Source organism: Myxine glutinosa, chromosome 3, assembly GCF_964187855.1.
Source record: "Myxine glutinosa chromosome 3, kmMyxGlut1.1, whole genome shotgun sequence".
Classification (NCBI taxonomy): Eukaryota; Metazoa; Chordata; class Myxini; order Myxiniformes; family Myxinidae; genus Myxine; species Myxine glutinosa.
The window spans coordinates 140947089-140967521 of record NC_136263.1 but is presented as its reverse complement, the minus strand read 5'-3'; the positions used below and the strand labels follow the sequence as shown (position 1 = coordinate 140967521).

The 20433-nt window shown below is 45.3% G+C and overlaps 1 protein-coding gene across 2 annotated transcripts in view; it reads left to right on the top strand.

Moving 5' to 3' along the window:
• SMG9 (SMG9 nonsense mediated mRNA decay factor) overlaps nt 1-20433 on the top strand; it is a 105648-nt gene that overhangs the window by 72194 nt on the left and 13021 nt on the right. The window lies entirely within an intron of this gene.

The following is a 20433-nucleotide window of genomic DNA, read 5'->3' as shown; positions in this document are numbered from 1 at the left end:
AATATGCTGCGACATGTCACAAAAGCCTAATTGCATACATTTCCACTGTGTATCAAATTGCTGCGAATGTCAATGACGATGTGCAATTTATTGGGCGAAAGTGAAGCCAAAATGCATACTCGACACCAAAGGATATTTTATGCATTTCCAATTCGAAGAATCTTTTGTCTGAAAGGGGCGTTAGGATTTGCATAAAAACTGGCAAACTTGCTCAGCGAGTGGTGTTTGTATAGCTTAGCCCTGACATTCATTTCGGATTACTGTTACAATTCTTTCAACTGCCCACAAGCATTCACAGAATTGGTTTAACTTTCAACTCTTTATTCCGTAATTTTTAGTGTCCAAGCCGGACTGGATCAGTGGTACATTTCCTACATTTGAACACGATTGTACAGCCTTAGCCCCTTGCTGTTCAGCTTCTGCAATTCAAAGCAACCTGTTTGAACAGCACACTGCATGTTCTATTACTTAATTCGATTTTAAGAATAAGTGAGTTATTGTACAGGATGTTTGTTTTTTTAACGCACCCTGAAGTTGTTTTTATACTTTTTTTAATTTCCCATTGAAACATGAAATTTGTGCATAAGAATCTTTGAAATTTGTCGAATAAAGTAACACAAAAATGAAACTCGTGATTTCAGAAGACAGTTCACAAAACATGTTCAAAATGGCTGCCCTGTTGCAGCAGACACAAATGGATCCTCCTGCTGCATTTTTGAACCGGAATAGGTTTGATGTTGGTGGCAATTACGTTTTTGAGGTTTGCGATAGTCTGAAGTCTCCCCTGGTACACTTTATCCTTCAGGTGACCCCAAAGATAGAAGTTAGGTGGGTGGAGGTCTGGAGAATGGGGTGCCCATTCAACATCTGTCCTTCTGGAGACTATTTGATTACTGAATTTCTGTTGTAGCCGCTGTATCGATCTGTTTGAAGTGTGAGGCATGGCCCCATCTTCCTGAAGCCATTGCAACAGCTTTGTCGATGTGGCGCTTCCTTGCAAATGTAACCCAAAACTTGGGGATAACATTAAAGGTTCCGTTCAGTGATTACGGTGACTGATTTCCCTTGTTAGCCCATGCCCCGCACAGCAGGAGATGGGGTTTTGTAATCACTTTTGTGTGTGTCTTTGTGTTTCTGTCTGTGTGTTTCTGTCTGTGTGCTTCTGTCTGTGTGTCTGTCTGTGTCTGTCTGTGTCTCTCTGTGTATGTCTGTCCATCCGGGCCATAACCTTTTTACCATTTGAGCTATTGTCATCAAATTTTCAGTAGAGCTTTATTATGATAATACGGAGAAGGGAAATTGATAACTTGATCAAAAGGTCAAAGGTCAGCATCACATAAAATCATCAATTTTCATCCGATTGACCTGAAATTTTAAGAATTTGCAAATTGGGTCACTGAATTGGTTCATCAATCAAAAGCTACAAGCTGATTGTTTTTTTAGATCAAAAGTTGAAAGGTCAAGTTTGTGTCAAATCACTAATTTTTACCGGATTGACCTGAAATTTAAAGAATATTCATATTTGGTCACAGAATTGGTTCACCTATCAAAAGCGAGAAACTGATTATTTTTTAGATCAAGTGGTCAAAGGTCAAGGCTGCATAAAATCATCAATTTTCATTTCGTATTTTTTAAAACTGTTTTTGTTATTTTGAGCATACTGAAGAAGAAGAAGACGTCCAAATACAAATGAATGTGGACAGACCTTGCATTTTCAGATGCTTACTAGTTCATCTTGGAGTGCATTTATGGCTGTGCAACGGCCTTTCAAGAACTTTCTTCAAGAACTTTGAGCAATTAAGATTTTATGCTGTCTAATGGGACTTAAACCTAAAAAACTTAAAAGGGTGGAAATGCGAATGGTTCGGTGGATGTGCGTAGTATCGTTGAGAGAGAGGAAGACAAATGATGAATTGCGAAAGATGATGGGAATAGAGCCTGTGATGGATGCTGTGAAGAGGAACAGGTTGAGATGGTTTGGTCATGTGTTGAGGAAGGATGAAAGTGACTGGTTGAGAAGAGTGATGGAAATGAATGTAGAAGGAAGTAGAGGACGGGGAAGACCGAGAAAGACTTGGCTAAATATGGTCGAAGAAGAAATGCGGGCAAGGGGGTTAACAAGGAGAGATGCAGAAAATAGGGCAAAATGGAGAAGATTGTCATGGGGACCACAAGGCTATCCCCCGCTCTAGCATGGAAAATGGCCTTAAAATGCCTGTTGTAATGGGACTTAAACCACTTTATCAATCGAAACATAGAGTTATTTGGGGCTAATCTGGTCTCGAACTTCTTTCTGAATCTTGTTTGAATCTTGTTTGAGTCTGTTTAAATGACTCTGTGGCAAAGTAAGACTCCACAATAAAGATCCTTTGTTCAATTGTCCATGCTATCTTTGAAGTTAACAGTGTGATTGATGTTTGCAGTTTTTCCTCCAACCGATACTTCTTACAAACTGCAATAGAAAAAAAGGTGTATTAAAAAATTAAAATTCCAAATAACTTCAATCAGGTTGCATTTTTTCTGAAACACCCTGTACTTTTATTAGTTTCCATCATGACAAGTGAAACAGGTTATTGATAAATGGAACACAAAATAGTTACATGAATGACAGAATTAGCACAGGTCTTTTAATATAGTTGTCTGCATTTTGTCTTCAGAATAGACATGGTTGCTTTTTTATAGAGATGGTTGCTGTCTGGGGTATATTATTCTGATTTCGTTCCTGGCACCATTGGAGGTATCTACATTAGACTTTGGTCACAAAAATAGGAGGTCGCATTTTGTCCAGGATACCAGTACATAGAAGGCGGAGCTTTTTCAAAAGATCAATGAGTTTTGTTTTCTTTTTTCAAAACTTTTTTTTTTTCCAAATGAGTTTATTTATACCGATGAGTGAGGGTTAGTGATCAGAACAGGAGACTTATCTCATTTTGATGCGTGGATGAACCCCGTTCATGCCTGCAAAGTAACAAGACAGTATGTAGTCTTAAAGGAAAACGATTTCATTAAAAGAGGGAAATGACAAACGATATTGTGAAATAAAAATTGGATATTTGTGATTCCAATTCGATGTACTTACTCTTTTCAGAGTGTGGGTGTCGTTTAAAGGGATCTCATACTAAATGATGCACTGGGCAGTTTGCCATTACCTGTCACAGCAGGAATGTTAAATTTGCCCATGGTGTTTGCACACAATGGAATACTTCACTGAAAGCTACCTGGGAACTTTAATGTCCACTCGTGGTTAAGACACCTGGCTGAAAGTCTTTTTGAAGGATGGCACAGTCATTGGTACTCTGCCCTCCCTATATGTGAAACACCAGGGTGACAGTCTCTAGTCTGGTCGGTAATCAAACCCAGACAGCTCCAAGGCAAGAGTGCTGTCTACTAGTTATCCTGCCAGCTGATGTTTTTGATTATGGTTGGAGAAATTGAGCCTTTTAATGTCTGGAGAAAGGATATTTTTTCACTTCATCGTTGGTAAGGTTTTGATGCATTTACTTTGTCTCTTAGGACATTGAGGTGACATGTGGTGGTCGGGGCATATATTTATTGTGACATGATGTTGTGGAGGAAAGGGACGATAAGATTGGGAATGTGCATACCTGTCATTGATTCTGCTTTGTCGAAATTATTTGCTCTTACCCTTATTAGGCTATGAGCCAAGGGGGTTGGTCGGTACCATACAGATGGAGTAAGGCTCATTGTGATTTTTAGCCAGATATATGTCCCTAGATATGAAAAAAAAGTGATAGCAGTGTATAACTCTCGGCCATCTCTGTGTTGTCACCCGAAATATTATTATACGCCTGCTTCGCTTCGCCAAAAAATGTGATATTTGCTAAAATTGGAATAAATATGTTTTTAAGGACCACAGAGTGCCAATAATTTGCATACTGGATGCCAACTAATATAGTAATAGAAAATAGAACATTTGTGGGGGTTATTTATCAAAATATTGATATAATGACAAAAAATATGTTAAATTTAGTGAAAAAGTTGGCGAAATCGCTTCGAGTTCAGAATTCACATTGTACATTTTTGTCAATATTTCAAAAATGAAAACTCCCAGAGTAACATTTGACCCCTCAAAATCTTCGCAAGGAACCACTGCATTGGAATATATCATTACTTTGTAATATGGTGGTTGTTTGGGGCACATATTTTGGCAAAGTTCAAAATATGTTCAACCATACCCCCTAATTTTGATATTTTGGAACGAAACATAGCTTTTGAACATTTTAGGTTTATTCGTCTACTACTTTTGGTATCTCAGTGTAATTTTTGGTATTAGCTAGTATCCTAAAGTAGGTTTGTAACATCAGATACATTATATTTCACAATGCATGCAAACTTGCTCCACACTCTAGGTTTATCATGATCTCTCGAACAAATACGATCTCGATCTCGATCTCGGCACTCTGTGGTCCTTAAAAACATATTTATTCCAATTTTAGCAAATATCACATTTTTTGGCGAAGCGAAGCAGGCGTATAATAATATTTCGGGTGATAACACAGAGATGGCCGAGAGTTATACACTGCTATCACTTTTTTTTCATATCTAGGGACATATATCTTGCTAAAAATCACAATGAGCCTTACTCCATCTGTATGGTACCGACCGGTCAATTTGGGGGGTCTGGCTCATAGCCTATATCGTTTAAGGAAGGATTACTTATGCTGCACATAAAGGAAAGAAGGAAAGAAGGATTATTGAAAGGTTCTTGGCTTATGTGAGAGCAAAGCATTTCTGCAGTTTTGGCCAATTGTTGTCAAAGTGAAATTTGGTTTTTTTATTTAGGTTGGGTAGACTCAATGTGAAATTGTCAAGGAACCAGCGTAATTATCCATTCAAATAAACTAAAAGAATGGCCAAAAATTACTGAAATTGGCCAATTTGGCTCAAAGTAAATGATTATTGTAACAGAAAAATCCAATAGAGGAAGTTGACAAGGAATAATTTCTCATTCAATGATTATATTTGCATGGCGTTCCATTACATGGGGCAATAGGATAAATGTCCTTTCAACGACAACGCACTCTCTGAATGCAAAGCCCCAACCTGTAAAGCCCCAGGGTAATGATTTTTCGTTACAAGGTAGGCAAATAGAGTACTAAAATTATCTCGATACTTCCTAAGCATGTGCAGTCGGGACATATTCTAGAACGGCACTCAGTCGAGCACGTACCTCGACCAGGCTGAACAGTTTACGTTTTGTAGCCCACTGACAGGCCGGATCTGCATACAAACCTTAAACAAAATCTAATCAGCTTGTTCTTGTCACCTTACCCCAACTCATCCACCAAGTTTTGTCATAACCTATCCACAACTTTGAGATATCTTGCTATATATCGTGTCTGACCCTAACTCTCAATGGTGAAGAATGAATTAAAAATTAACGTATCCGGATCTTCACCAAAATATAATAATTTTGTCCTTGTCACACACCCAACCTGTTCACCAAGTTTCGTCCAAATCCGTCCTTAACTTGAGAAATCCTGCTCAGACAGACAGGTAGACAGACAGACAAGCAGGAGTGAAAACATAACCTCTGTTCACCATCAGTGGTGGAGGTAATTAATCCCCCAAAATAGCATACACGACACTGTGTCGACGAACGAATGAGAACCTTAATTCTCTAATCACTTGAGGCCTCAGTCATTCTAGAATAGATAGACAACTTAGAGAAAGACAAGACAGAAATACTGCAAACTGCATCTGGCTGAACGCAGCTTGACCCAAATGGAGAGTTGGGCTGGCAATGAACAGTAGTCAGGATGAAGGAGAGAGTGAGGGGAGAAACCCCCAAGGTATCCCGCATTCAGGTTTCTCAGCAGGCTCCAAGAGTGCCAACCCTTCCCCACCCCACTCCCGCCCCCTACATCCCATCCCGCAGCTTTCACCCCGGCTTTATACCTTCTGCCCCCACCTGCATTAGCGTCTCAGTTATCCCTTTTGGTCCGGAGCCCAGTTTGGGAGTGGAGGTGCCCCCCATCCCCAAACTTTTGCCCGTATGGTGTTGGTGCTGCGGGACCGATCGGGATCGTGAGGGCAGCTTTTCCCTCCTAATTTCCTCCTAATATCATGCCTGATGGTCTGTCAGATTGCTAAAAATCACATGAAAGACAGATTCTGAAGTTAATAACATTAAAAATGGGTTTCAATGGATGGTGGTTGGCGATACAAACATTGTCGATGGGTAGACAGCGTCTTTCTGCATAACGTGAGGGTAGCTTTCATAAAATGATGCATATTCTATATCACAATTAAATTCCTCGTACTTTTGCTAATACATGCACTATGGGAGATAACTACCCTATACTGTGCAAAGTTAGCCCCTACAAGTCATTCTCACACAATGTAATATATTGTTACGGATCTCTACGTCGGCCTCTTTTCCCCTTATCGAGGGGGGAATAATCCCCTCGTCTATGACTGACCTGACGTGAGTCCTGAAGTTGCCCAAGCTCCCTCCGGAGAGGCAGGTGCGCAACCTTGTTCACGACTGCGGACAGATGTTAATTGCCGAGCGGTTTAGCAACCGCGGCACGAACCATTAGCAGGTAACTGACCCGATTCTTAAAGTTGGCCAAATCGCGCCACAGGTTTTCAATGGGGAAATCACAAAGACAACCGGACGAGCATGAAGAAGAAGAACGAAGGTAGGAAATACAAATACAGTGAAACCTTGACTTACGAGTTTAATTCGTTCTGTGACCGAGCTCGTAACTCAATTTGCTCGTTTCTCAAATTAAATTTCCCCATTAAAAGGCATTGAAATGCTATTAATCCGTTCCAGCCCCCAAAAAACCACACCAATTTTTTTTGTTACGTGTTTTTAAATAAGAAAAATGTACTTTATAAATAACAAATAATGTATAAACAAGCACGACCTCGTATATACTGTTCATAATAAAAGAGAATGTTGTAGCGACCCATGGGTCCCCCAAGCAAGACCGGCATCAGAATCTCCTTGCTCCAGCCGGTGACGTCACCGGCGGGGATCCCCGGCGCCAGAGTGGCTGGTCACGTGACCGCCAAAGCATCCCGCGCGTGCGGGTATAATGAGCTACACCTGTGCATCACGTGACCACCGAAGCACGCCTCGCTTGAGAGGCGTGGCTTTCGGTTTCGGTTTGGGTTTTTGGTTTTGCTTTATAAGGCAGCCCGATAAACGGGCTTTTTAGTGTTCCCGAGTTGGTTTTACGAATAAACATCTTCTCGGACGAGTTTGTGCCTTGCCATCCTTTTATCCGTATTCTGCTGGAGTCCAGACTCCTTCAATGTAAAGAAATAAACTGGTTTTATTAAGTGTTGTGGCGGACACGAAAGCACTGACGTGGTGACATCACCCCGCACACCAAGTGGGGGTGGGCCACGCCGGGGAGAGAGGCGTGGCCTCAGGATATAGACGGGGCGTGCAGCCTTGAGCAGCTTAGTGCTGCAGTTTGAATAAAGACTCTTGTATGAACCGCGTTGTCCGCTTGCTCCTTGCGTAAGCATTAGCGCGCGCAGCATCGCGCTACAGTGTTTTTACCTTGAAGATCAGACGAAGATGCTGGCGGAGGTGGAGGAGATAACTTTTGCCCTTTTCGCCACACTTTCCTCGCTTTCACTTGCAGGGCGTTTCAATAAAAACCTGTCCAACGAGGTTGGTTTCTTCCTCCCTTTCAAAATGTTTCGAAAATTCTCCATCTCTTCATGGATAGAGGTCCGGAGCTTTGAAATAATCGTAACGCCCTTGGCTGGCGTTATAGCCTTTATCGACTCCTTCTGCTTCAAAATCGTACATATCGTAGAAGTACTACGACCGTACTGCCTCTCCAAGTCAACAACACGCACACCTCGCTCATGTTTTTCGACGATTGCGTGTTTTATATCCAAGCACATCATCCTCTTCTTCTTCTCAGTACTGCCCTTGGCACTCAATTTCTTAGGACCCATGGTTAAAACTAAGAAATTTTCCAAAATAACCAACATGCGAAAACAAAGCAGCAGCGATATACGGCAGAGATGCTTGCACGGCAAGATAACCACGTGACCGGAACGCTCGTTGGGCCACCTGGTGGCGGGTGGCGTAAGCTCGTAACTCAGATCTCGGCTCGCATCTCAAAGCAAAAAACCGCCCGAGCGACGGCTCGTATCTCGGAAAACTCGTAAGTTGGTGCACTCGTAAGTCAAGGTTCCACTGTATAATTTATTACTACTATTTACAAGTCAAAAGAAACCAAGGAAGGAGGAAAAATATGAAAATAAAGACAGAAAGAGTAAGGAGACACAGTGCAAATATTAGCTTACCTATACAAACTTACTTACACCCCAGGACAAGACACACAAAACAGATGACAATCAGACTTACACGGGGGGATGAAGGCAGGAACAAATTGCTCGAAGGAGAGGAAGGTTCAACTGGAACCAGAGCACGGTCGGGCCGGGAGTGAGCAGCCGCCGCCCCGTCTCGATCGGTTTCGCCGGCGGCGTTCCTTCGCGGCCACGGTCGAAACTGCCGTCAAAGCCCAAAGCTGCGGTGGTTAAAGCTGCGGTGGTTAAAGCTGCGGTGGTTCAAGCTGCGGTGGTTCAAAGCTGCGATGGTTTCAAAGCTCATGCGTGCTTCTCTCTCCCTCAATCATCTCCTTCCTCAACTCGTCTCAGGTGGGGTGCGTCGCGTGCTGTCCAAGGACTCATCTCTGGTGGGGGCGTCCCGCCGCGGGTTATATAGGCCACACCCTCGAACCTTCGTGAACCTCCCCGATCGTTCTCTCTCCGCCCTCTCAAGCCAAACCCCTCGTGCTTGGTTGGTCGGCAAGGGCTCTCCTGGCTCCACCCTCCGATGATGAGGTGGAGACACGCCTTTCTTCTCCGAGGTACAGCACATGGCAATGGCGGCAAATGCAGAAAACCGCCCAATGCAGTTGACAATGGAGACTTTGGGATATGGAAGGGAACTGTCTTATGTCATCTGATGCAATGCAGTGTCACCTAGTGGGAACAGAGCCTTAAACTACATAGAATAAGGAGATAACTATTTAGAAGGATATATGATTTGCTACGTGCATGTATATGGATTAACTAGGAGGACGACCTCTGACCTTTACACTACGGAGGGTGATATTTACAACAAGATTCATGACACTTACAACAATAAAAAAACACAGGATTCTCAAATCCGCAACACTGCACCCTCATCCTCGAGGCACGGCCTCGGGCCTATAAAACTTTAACTTTAGTGTGACACGTAGGTGTAGTTCCCTTTACATTTAACCTGACCCTGAGTGTGACAGTTTTAAAACACAAATAAGTATGTCCCCCTGCTGCATTGCACCCTGCCTAACAGATTTACGCCCACAGCTAACCGAATTGCGGAATTGTTCTCAAACTATACATGAACGGTGGGGAGCATTATTTACAATTGACGCTAATGGTATTTACAAAACTAACCCCAGGACCTGTGATTATTCTTTTGGGCGGGGTGGGGGGGGGGGGGGGGAGACAGCCTGCGCTGCATCAACGCACCAGCACCAATAACGAGCACCATAAAGCCCCATACAGCACCATAAACGCACCAGTCAGTGCACAGTCACCACAGTTCATAATAACAAACAAACCCCTGGTGCTGGTCTTCCTCTTCGGCTCCCTCTGCTGGCCATTGTTCTTCCAGATGTTGTCTTTCTTCATGTTCTTCTTGCTGGCAGCCTATTTGGACATAATAATAACAAGCACAGAACGTGTCCATTGTGTTTTTTTATTTAGGGCCCACAGGGGCCGACTAGGGGTGGTTCACCTGTATGCCACGTTACCGAGGTCCGCCAGCAAGATCTCGGGCCATCATGGCCGGTTCCAGCAGAGGGGCCATGCCCCAACCCGTGGGGTCCATGAGTGGTGCTCAGCCACAGACATGTGGTCCATAAGTGGTGTATCGATGCAAGCAGCTGGTTGCGGGGGTTCTGGCACACAATGGTGGACTCCCGCACGCTCCCCTCAGTGCCCAGAGAGCACGATCCATGGGTCAGGGAAGGAAGACAGGTGAGCGAGGGGTAAGGTCACAAGGGTACACATCAATAAAGGCAATGCAAGGTGAGGTGCGTCTGGAGACTGAGCGGAGAAAAGCTCATCCCTGCCGTACGTCACCCCCCCGTTACCTACTCTACCCTTGCCCTTACCCCATATTTACAAAATCTACACATTACAAATCCGTCGCTACGTCACGTCTTCCCCATATTTCCCCTATACCAAATTCGTCATAACAATCCCTCTAATCCAAATTTGCCATCACCAATTCATCATCAATCCCTCTTAAGGAAGAGATGGAACAACAAAGCACAATGTCACACCCAGGTCATGATGCGTCTCACATTGCAAACATTTGCACAGAAAAATAACAACAACAAACCATGGCATGGTGTGGAGCACCGTCGTTACCTCAGGTGAGTGGATGTAGATGGTGTGAGGAGATTCCAATCCTATCTACCTTCTAAATGACATTAACACACTTTACACTACCCGGGGTCTTTCCCTGCCAATCCATTGGCATCTTACTCTGTGCGATTTTAAGAACCAAATTCCCATTGACCAAACTGTGGTGCTTCCTCAATTTGGGGTCTCACTCCCCCGATTCAACTCCCTGTGCCTTTGCACAATTTCAGGACTGGGTTGTGTGGCTCTCCCAGCAGGTCTACCCACCTGCACACCTCCACCACTGCAGTTGCCTCCGAGCTTACCTGCCCCTCACCCTACCCTATCTAACTGGGGAAGGCCCTCTGGCGCTCTCCCCACTCGGTGCCCTCTCTGGCACTGGGCTACCCGGGTCCGTCCTCTTGATCCTCGTGCCCCATCCACAAAAACTCTACCGGCTCCGAGAGCCCACCTGCGGCCTCACCTGGCCGACATCCTCACAGTGGCGGAGTGCCCATTTAAGTACACACACTAACAGGCCACACGCCCAGCCATTTCCACGTCACTAATGCACCCATCCAAACACCATTCTTCCACATGCACCACAGATGCCAATATCCAACCACAATTTACCTACTCCCTCTACCGAACTCTTAAACTACCCTCCCCGGGTATTCGTGATGGGGTCCATCCTCCCCATACACACCTTCGCACCATCCACTCCACTCCACAGTTTCCACCATACTCACTCCACACCATCCATTCCATACTCCATATATTCCAGACCATTTATTCCATACAACCATGCTCCATACATGTATTTGCACACCTGTGCCATCACTCCTGGTGCTTCCTGCACCCTCCTTCCTCCGGGACCATTTGCTCAACACAACACACAATCACTATTACTCAGTCATACACTGCTCCATACACCTGTTCACTTGCACACCTGTGCAGTCACACCTGGTGCCACCTGCACCCTCCTTCCTCCCAGGCTTCCTCAATCATTCAATACAATGCACAACCACAATTGTTCCTCACGCACTGCTCCATACACTTTCACGCTCAATGCAACTCACATCTCTCCCAAGCATTGCCCCGCAATTCCTCATTTGCTCGATATCAATACTCTCACACACATGGCATCATCTGATCTACCTGGTTTCCTGCTAACACTCGCGCTTCCCCGTCGCCCCTTACATTATTGCGCTCCCTCATCATTATAATCCAACTACCCTCTGTCCCCACTACCTGTCCAATGTCGCTACTTAAATCTCCAGTTACCTTTGGTCATCTTCTCTAGATCCCTATCATTTTATCCTAACCCTCCCTCGGCGAGCTTACGCTGCCATAAACCCCATAAAACTATAGCTCCTTTGCCCCGTTTTGAGGGATGGTGGATTTGCCATCCCACCACATCGGGCATCTTCTACTATCAATTTTGCTCATCCAATTCCAGTCAATCAAAAATTTGCCAATCACTGCCAATCATTCTACCAATCAGTTGCTAATCAATTTTTTTTGCCAATCACAAATTTTGCTTTTCCAATTTGCTACTGCTACCACCCTCACACGTCTACTCACTTGAGCCTCTCGGTGCGCCAATTCATTTCCAAAGCTCGGCTTTGAATGCGGGTGGTTCGTTGCCGGCGGTTGGGTCCGTCCGGCATTCGGTGCAGGGAAGGAGGTTTACTCGGGCCGAGATTCCACGCACCATCTCGGCACGGAACCGTCCGATGGCCTGATCTCACCCTGCCGGAATGCCTCAACCACAAGGGGTCGCCGTGCCGACCCTTCCGACCGGGCCGCCCGCTCCGCCTAGCGGAGCACGGACGCGACCGTTCGGAGCGAGGCCCGCCGTGGAACGCGTACGGCGGTTCTTTCAAACCTGCCGTGGTTACGATCCCCGCTGGTTCCCGCTGCGCACAACGCCCGGCACGAACCGAGGGCTCACTTCGGCTACAAGTCGATCTAACCCCTATCCTGTTTAACGTCGATGCTCCACTTGCATGCTCACACCCCGCGTTCCGTTCCTTGCTCACACATCCAGCTGTCTCCATGCTCTCCATCATTGCACCTTCTCTTACACAACACCCAGGTACACTCATTCCGCTCACAGACTTTGTCACACACCTGACCACTACACACCTTAGCACACACTCGTCGTTCGCACACCTCACCAACACACCTCTTCGCGCCCACTCCTCAGTCACATCCTCTGTGACAACCACGGGTGTGCCATCCTCCGCACACCCAATCATGTGCTCCACTACCAACTCAAGCGTGCATTCCCACACACGCTCGACCATTCCAGGTGAGCATCCTTCCATTCCAGGTGTACATTCTCTCTCACCTGCTACAACCGACTCGTACTCCGTGTCACTCTCACTACTCACCACCACACTCGGTCGCGCATTCGCCCTTACTCTCGACAGCGCACTCTGTAATCATGCACCCGTCCGTTACACACCTTTCTCGTGCATCCTCTTGTGCACACTCTCCCGTTACGTCCTCCGTAACACTCACCACAGTTGTGCACTCTCCGTTACATCCCCTGTAACACTCCCCATCACGCGCTTCCATGTGCCCTCCCCCCCCCCCCCCCCCCCCCGCACACGCGCCACGACCAACTCACTCTCGACAGCACACTCACTCCTCGGCGCGCACTTTTTCCTCACACACCCCATAGTCAGACATCCTCGCACACCTCCTCCTTCACCCTCGGTACCTGTCGCACACTTCACCAGCAGCCTCTCACGAACACCCGGGTCTAAACCAACACCCAAGCCGACTGAATCTCCCCTCACACCATATACATTTCCGAGTATATCGCCACTCACCTCGGCACCTCGTCTCCGCTCCTCCACCACCTGCAAACTCTTTATTTGGTCAGTAAGCACATCATCATGATTTGAGCACAGACCTTGCACATATTCCATCATTTCCTCCTTTATCTCCCTCTTAGTTTCCCTCCGTCTCTTCTTAATTTCACTCGCCCCCTCTTCCACATCCTCTAATTTTTGCTTCACCTCTTATTTCCCAGTGTGCCCCCTCAATTTCTTCCTCTAATGCCACCTTAGTCGTCTCTATGTGCATCCTCACCTCCCGTTCTTTCGTCTCCATTGCCTCTGTCACCTCGTCCAACCTCGTCAGTCCCTCATGTACCGTCTGACACTCCTTCTTTATGACTGCTACGTCCCTCTTTATTTCCTTCTGGGTCGCCTTCATCCCCTCGATCACAGCCGTATTCTTTTTTACCTGTTCCTTCAACTCCCTTTGTCCCACTGTCAGCTGCTCTACTCCCCTCGTTAGATCCTCTATGCCACCCTGTAACCTAACCGTCCTATTTCTCACCTCTTTCTCCATACGCGCCTCACCTCGCTTTACCTCCTCGCGTACTCCCGAGACCTCCTCGCCCACACCTCGTCTGATCTCCTCCCCCATTTCTCCCATCTCTTTGGTAGATGCTGCCCTCATCTGTTCCAAATCATTCCTCTGGGCATCCAATTTGGTTTCTAACCCGATTTTCACCTCCTCTATCTGCTCTCCCATCTGTTTAATTTCCCGGGCGGATTGCTCCCCTATTTCCCTCAATTTGCCTTCCATTGTGTTTTCTAACCCCGTTAACCCATTTTTCACCCCTTTTATCCCGTTGTCTAACCCCTCAAATTTATTGTCTAAACCCTCAAATTTATTGTCTAAACCCTCAAATTTAGCTTCTAGCCCCCCAATTTGATTTTCTAATCGCTCCCCCATCCTTTGTTCTAGACTACCCAACCCGTCTCTCAATCCCCCGATTTGATTTTCTAATCCCTCAAATTTATTTCCCAACTGTTCACTGGTACCCCTCGCTTCGTCCCTCACTGCTCCAATCATTCTGCTTTCCATTTCTTCACCCGACTTAACCATAAAGGCCTTTATTTGCTGCATGAATAGGCCCCAGTCCATTGGCGGTGCTGCTACGGTCACGGACGCGGCGACATTTGGTGCCGCTGCAACCACGTGCGCGAGGGCGCCATCTCGTGTACCTGATACCCCTCAACCACATCCTCATTTCTCTCCTCCTCCCTCTCCCCCATATACATTTCCCTGGGGTCCTGGGTTGATTCTAACCCCTCTTCTGACTCACCCACCAGCATCCGATCACCTTGACCATCCATGGCACGATTTTAAATTTAAGATGTTAAATAAAATTGTGGGCCACTCGTAATTTGAGCGCGCTTCAGGTCCGAATCTCGCTCCTGGCACCAATTGCTACGGATCTCTACGTCGGCCTCTTTTCCCCTTATCGAGGGGGGATTAATCCCCTCGTCTATGACTGACCTGACGTGAGTCCTGAAGTTGCCCAAGCTCCCTCCGGAGAGGCAGGTGCGCAACCTCGTTCGCGACCGCGGACAGATGTTAATTGCCGAGCGATTTAGCAACCACGGCACGAACCATTAGCAGGTAACTGACCCGATTCTTAAAGTTGGCCAAATCGTGCCACAGGTTTTCAATAGGGAAATCACAAAGAAGACCGGACGAGCATGAAGAAGAAGAACGAAGGTAGGAAATACAAATATAATTTATTACTACTATTTACAAGTCAAAATAAACCAAGGAAGGAGGAAAAATACAAAAATAAAGACAGAAAGGAGTAAGGAGACACAGTGCAAATATTAGCTTACCTATACAAACTTACTTACACCCCAGGACAAGACACACAAAACAGACGACAATCAGACTTACACGGGGGATGAAGGCAGGAACGAATGGCTCGAAGGAGAGGAAGGTTCAACTGGAACCGGAGCACAGTCGGGCCGGGAGTGAGCAGCCGCCACCCCTTCTCGATCGGTTTCGCTGGCGGCGTTCCTTCGCGGCCACGGTCGAAACTGCCGTCAAAGCCCAAAGCTGCGGTGGTTCAAGCTGCGGTGGTTCAAAGCTGCGATGGTTTCAAAGCTCATGCGTGCTTCTCTCTCCCTCAATCATCTCCTTCCTCAACTCGTCTCAGGTGGGGTGCGTCGCGTGCTCTCCAAGGACTCATCTCTGGTGGGGGCGTCCCGCCGTGGGTTATATAGGCCACACCCTCGAACCTTCGTGAACCTCCCCGATCGTTCTCTCTCCGCCCTCTGAAGCCAAACCCCTCGTGCTTGGTTGGTCGGCAAGGGCTCTCCTGGCTCCACCCTCCGATGACGAGGTGGAGACACGCCTTTCTTCTCCGAGGTACAGCACATGGCAATGGCGGCAAATGCAGAAAACCGCCCAATGCAGTTGACAATGGAGGCTTTGGGATATGGAAGGGAACTGTCTTATGTCATCTGATGCAATGCAGTGTCAACTAGTGGGAACAGAGCCTTAAACTACATAGAATAAGGAGATAACTATTTAGAAGGATATATGATTTGCTACGTGCATGTATATGGATTAACTAGGAGGACGACCTCTGACCTTTTCACTACGGAGGGTGATATTTACAACAAGATTCATGACACTTACAACAATAAAAAAAAACACAGGATTCTCAAATCCGCAACAATATATTTATATATATATATATAACTGTGAGAAATAGTAGAAACTCCACAGTACGAGCAGGGCGTCTCATTTGCATTAAATAAATAATTGGGAGGTTAAATCAGATGCGGACGTAGCTTCAGGACGTCGATCTTTAATTTGACAAGCTTTCGACCAACAAAGGTCTTCTTAGTCGTCCCCAAGTTCAACGGAAGTTGTTGTATACAACAACAATATATATATATATATATATATATATTGTTGCAGTTTTGAGAACCCCTCACTTGTAAATACTTGTAAATAATTATTGTAAATAATTCTCTTCATTTAATGAGGTCGCACCCATAGTTAGTCCACAAGCAAACACGTAGGACACCATAGGACTTTAGTTATTTCCTTCATCTGTGTTTAGGTAAGGCTGTGTTCCCAATAGTTGAATCTGCGTTGCATTAATTAAATAAGATAGGTCCTTTTCAATTCCATTCATTTTGCGGCTTGACTCTCTCCAAATTGTGGTACGTGCCTTGCCAGCAGCGTTTGCTTTCTTAGCGCCGCCATTACGCACGCGGTCAAGCTTGGAGAAGAAGGGGGCGGAGCGCCCAGAACGAAGCGTGGCCCTGTTATGGGCGGAGCCAGTGAGCCCTCGCTAACCAACCAGGGCTGAGGTGAGCTCATCGGTGGTTGGAGTGCGAGAATACGCGGCTTGATTTCAAAGCGCCCTATATAAGCGCAAGTGCGGCGCCTTGACACAGAGAAGTACTGAGAGGAGGAGGTGCTAAGAGAGAGACGTGGGGGTGCTCGCATTGCTGCAATAGGCTGAGGCCCTCTAGACCCCTATTGTTGCCGGTTGTTGAGCTCGTTTGTACCAGATGCGCGAGGAATCATTAAGCGGCGCTGAACACCTGAGAAGCTGAGTAAGGAGGTTACAAGCAGAGAACTGCGCATACGGACTTGCGAAGGACTACCCCCCCCCCCCCCCCCGCACCCCCTCTCCATATGTAAGGTCCGATCGCGCGCCAGCGACATCCAAGCTGCCTCCCATTCTTCAGCCTGGACCGGAGCCGGACCTCAACACCTACCATCTGCCTGGACCTTCCTCCCCGACCATCTGCCTGGACCTTCTCCTCCTACCACTACCCTCCTGTGTAAGTCTGTTTGTTGTCCTGGGGTTAAGTAAGACTGTATAGTTAAGCTTGCTCTATGTTCTGCTTCTTCTTCTTCTTGTATATTCTTTCCCTTTCGTTTCCTCGTTGGGTTTTTGTATAGAATTAAATAAACCCTTATTTGTTCTTCCTTTTACTCTGGTTTCCTCTATTCGATCGTTTGCGTCCTTTCCCAATTGAGTACCTGTGGCACGATTTCGGAACCGCTCAGGATCGGGTTAGTCTTTTGTTAATGGCTCGGGCTTCGGATTGCTAAACAGCTTGGCAATTTCCATCTTGACCGCGGTCCGAGCGGGAGTTATCTCCCTGCTTTGCGGTCGGATTGGCACTCAGGTATTTGGGACTCCATTGACCAATCACCCTGGCCAATCTCGACCGGAAAGGAGCGTTATAATTTCCAGGATTGGGGGACGGCCAGCTTAAAAGACAAGGGGATTAACCCCCCCCCCCCCTTGGTAAGGGGAGCGCCGACCCCCCGAATCCGCAACAATATATATATATATATATATATATATATATATATATATATATATATATATATATATATATATATATATATATATATATATATATACGTATATATATATATATATATATATATATATATACATATATATATATATATATATATATATATATATATATACATATACATATATATATATATATATATATATATATATATATATATATATATATATTTATATATATATATATATATATTTATATATATATACACAGACTTGGCATTTAATATGGAATTATTTTTTTTCTTGACTTGGGTTTACTTTCTGAACTTAGTACATCAATCTGGTGAGTTTATTTTACCCTTCGGTGATGTCTTTGTTGAAAGAACCATGTCACTGATTGTCTGTCGCAGCAAGAAGTCAATAACAGGATTATATCACAAGTGGCGTGACAAAATGTACGGACAGGTACATTTGACGATTGGCTTCACAATCGGGTATATAAGGGTTGTTGCGTTCTGTATTAGTGGAAAACAACTGCTGCACGTCTACAAAAGTTATTGCCGCTTCCCCTGGAGATGGTCCGTCAACTCGACAATGCTGTTTGTCATGGAGTGGTGGCTTTACGAAATTCCGACATGAAACAGCGTGCTATTGCTCGGCATTATGGCATCACTCAACGTCAGGTGTCAAAGATCCTGAAACGAAATGCTCAGAGGGGTGTCCCTACTCCAATACCGAGGTCAGGACATCCCCGCAGAACCACAAGGAGGGATGATCGCCAGCTGCACCGGTTAGTCCGCAATGGCCGTACCAAGTCAGCGAATCGGCTTTGGGCTGAGTGGCAGCAACTGACAAATGTGCCTGTATCCAGAAGACTAGTCAACCAACGACTGGTTCAAGCAGGCTATCGTGCCAGGCGTCCCCTGAGAAAGCCACGTCTGACCAGACAACACCGCCAGCGCCGATTGCAGTGGGCCAGAGAGCACCGTCAATGGCAGCCAGGACACTGGAATCACGTGATCTTCAGTAACAAGTCTATATTTCTGGTCTATCGTCAATATGGCCGCGTCTGAGTGCGCAGACAAGTGCATGAAGCCTACAACGAAGATTGTATAGTGCCAAGAGTCAAAGCTGGAGGTGGTGGGGTGACCGTTTTGGCTGCTTTTCATGCAGGGGGCAAAACTGACCTGGTTGTTCTGAATGGAAACCTGAACCAGTTCAAGCACAGGGCCATTCTGGAAGAAACATTGCTTCCATTTGTTTGTGCAGCCTTTCGAGGAAACTTTGTCTTCCAAGATGACAATGCACGACCTCATCGTGCTCGCATGATCCAACACTTTCTTGCTGACCGTGGTCTAGAGCATATGGAGTGGCCTGCCATGTCCCCGGATATGAATCCGACAGAGAACTTGTGGGCAGAATTAACGCGTCAAATCGACCACTTGGACCAGCAGCCGACGTCTGTGCGTGAATTGCAGCAGGCTATTGTCACTGCATGGCAAGCGATTCCTGTCCAAACCTTGGCAAATCTCATGAACAACATGCCTCAACGTGTGCGTGCTCTCCTGAATGCTCGTGGGGGTTACACGAAGTACTGAACTGTAATTTTACTGTCCATAATCACAGTCGTAATTTAACTTTTGTTTTTGTTAAAAAAAATTTTTGGCTAATGTGCAAAATAAAGACATACTTCTGGAAAACGCACAGAAGTTTAACACAGTATTGTCTGTGAATTGAGTTCGATATCAGTTTACATCACTTTCAAGGATCCATTTATTTGCTTCGAAATGTCAAGTGTGGTTTTTGTTTCTTTTAAAGGTGACATTAACAAAATCTAGAATAATTTCAACATAATTCCAATGAACTTTTGGTTCTAAGTCATCTTGAAAAGTAAGTTCACCCCCACAAAAAAATATTCCATATTAAATGCCAAGTCTGTATATACAGTCATGTGAAAAAGTAAGTACACCCCATGTAAAGTTTTGACTTTTTCAACATATTTCAACATACAGCTATTTGATCTTCATTTCAACAATATTGATAGATAAAGGTGATATAATATAACAAATATCATGAAACATTTACATTTTGTAGTCCATTGTATAATTTCAATAAACATAAATGCAAATTTCGCATGTGGAAAAAGTAAGTACACCCTTGGCTCTAATAGGTGGTATTGCCCCCTTTGGCAGAAACAACTTCAAGTAGGCGTTTCTTATAACTGTCTACCAGTCTCTGACATCGACTGGGAGAAATTTTTGCCCACTTCTCCATGCAAAATTCTTTCAGCTGTGCGATGTTTGAGGGGTTTCTTGCATGCACAGCTCGTTTCAAATCCCCCCACAACATCTCGATGGGATTTAGATCCGGGCTTTGACTTGGCCATTCCAGAACCCTCCATTTCTTTCTTTTCAGCCATTACTTGGTGGATTTACTGGTTATATATATAGTCGTGGCCTGTAATGATATTGCTTTGTTTTGCAGAAGTAACATTCAGCAGGATCCTTGTGGGTCTTTAACTTGGGATTAACTTTTCAACTACATCTTGAACTAATCGAAGGAAAGTTTATTGTTTTGTTGTTGTGGTCGATGGCCCATAATAATGAATAAAGTTAAATGAAGAGCTAGTCTTGCTCGTTAATGCCAGTGTCAATATACGTCGGTAGATGGGTATAACAATGGATGAAATCAACAGCACTTTGATTGAAGTATACTAACTGTCGTGAGAAGCAACGAGGACTGAGAACCTCGGTTTCAGGCACAAGCGATATGTCAGATCAAAAGAGCATTTTGCATTCTTCGTCTTACTTTACCTTTGTCCTCCTTTCCCTCTTTTGTTCCAATGAATCATCCATGTCCAAAATGTCAGTTTCTCATTGCTTCCCACGGTGTTTAGCATTCCTTTGTCAACT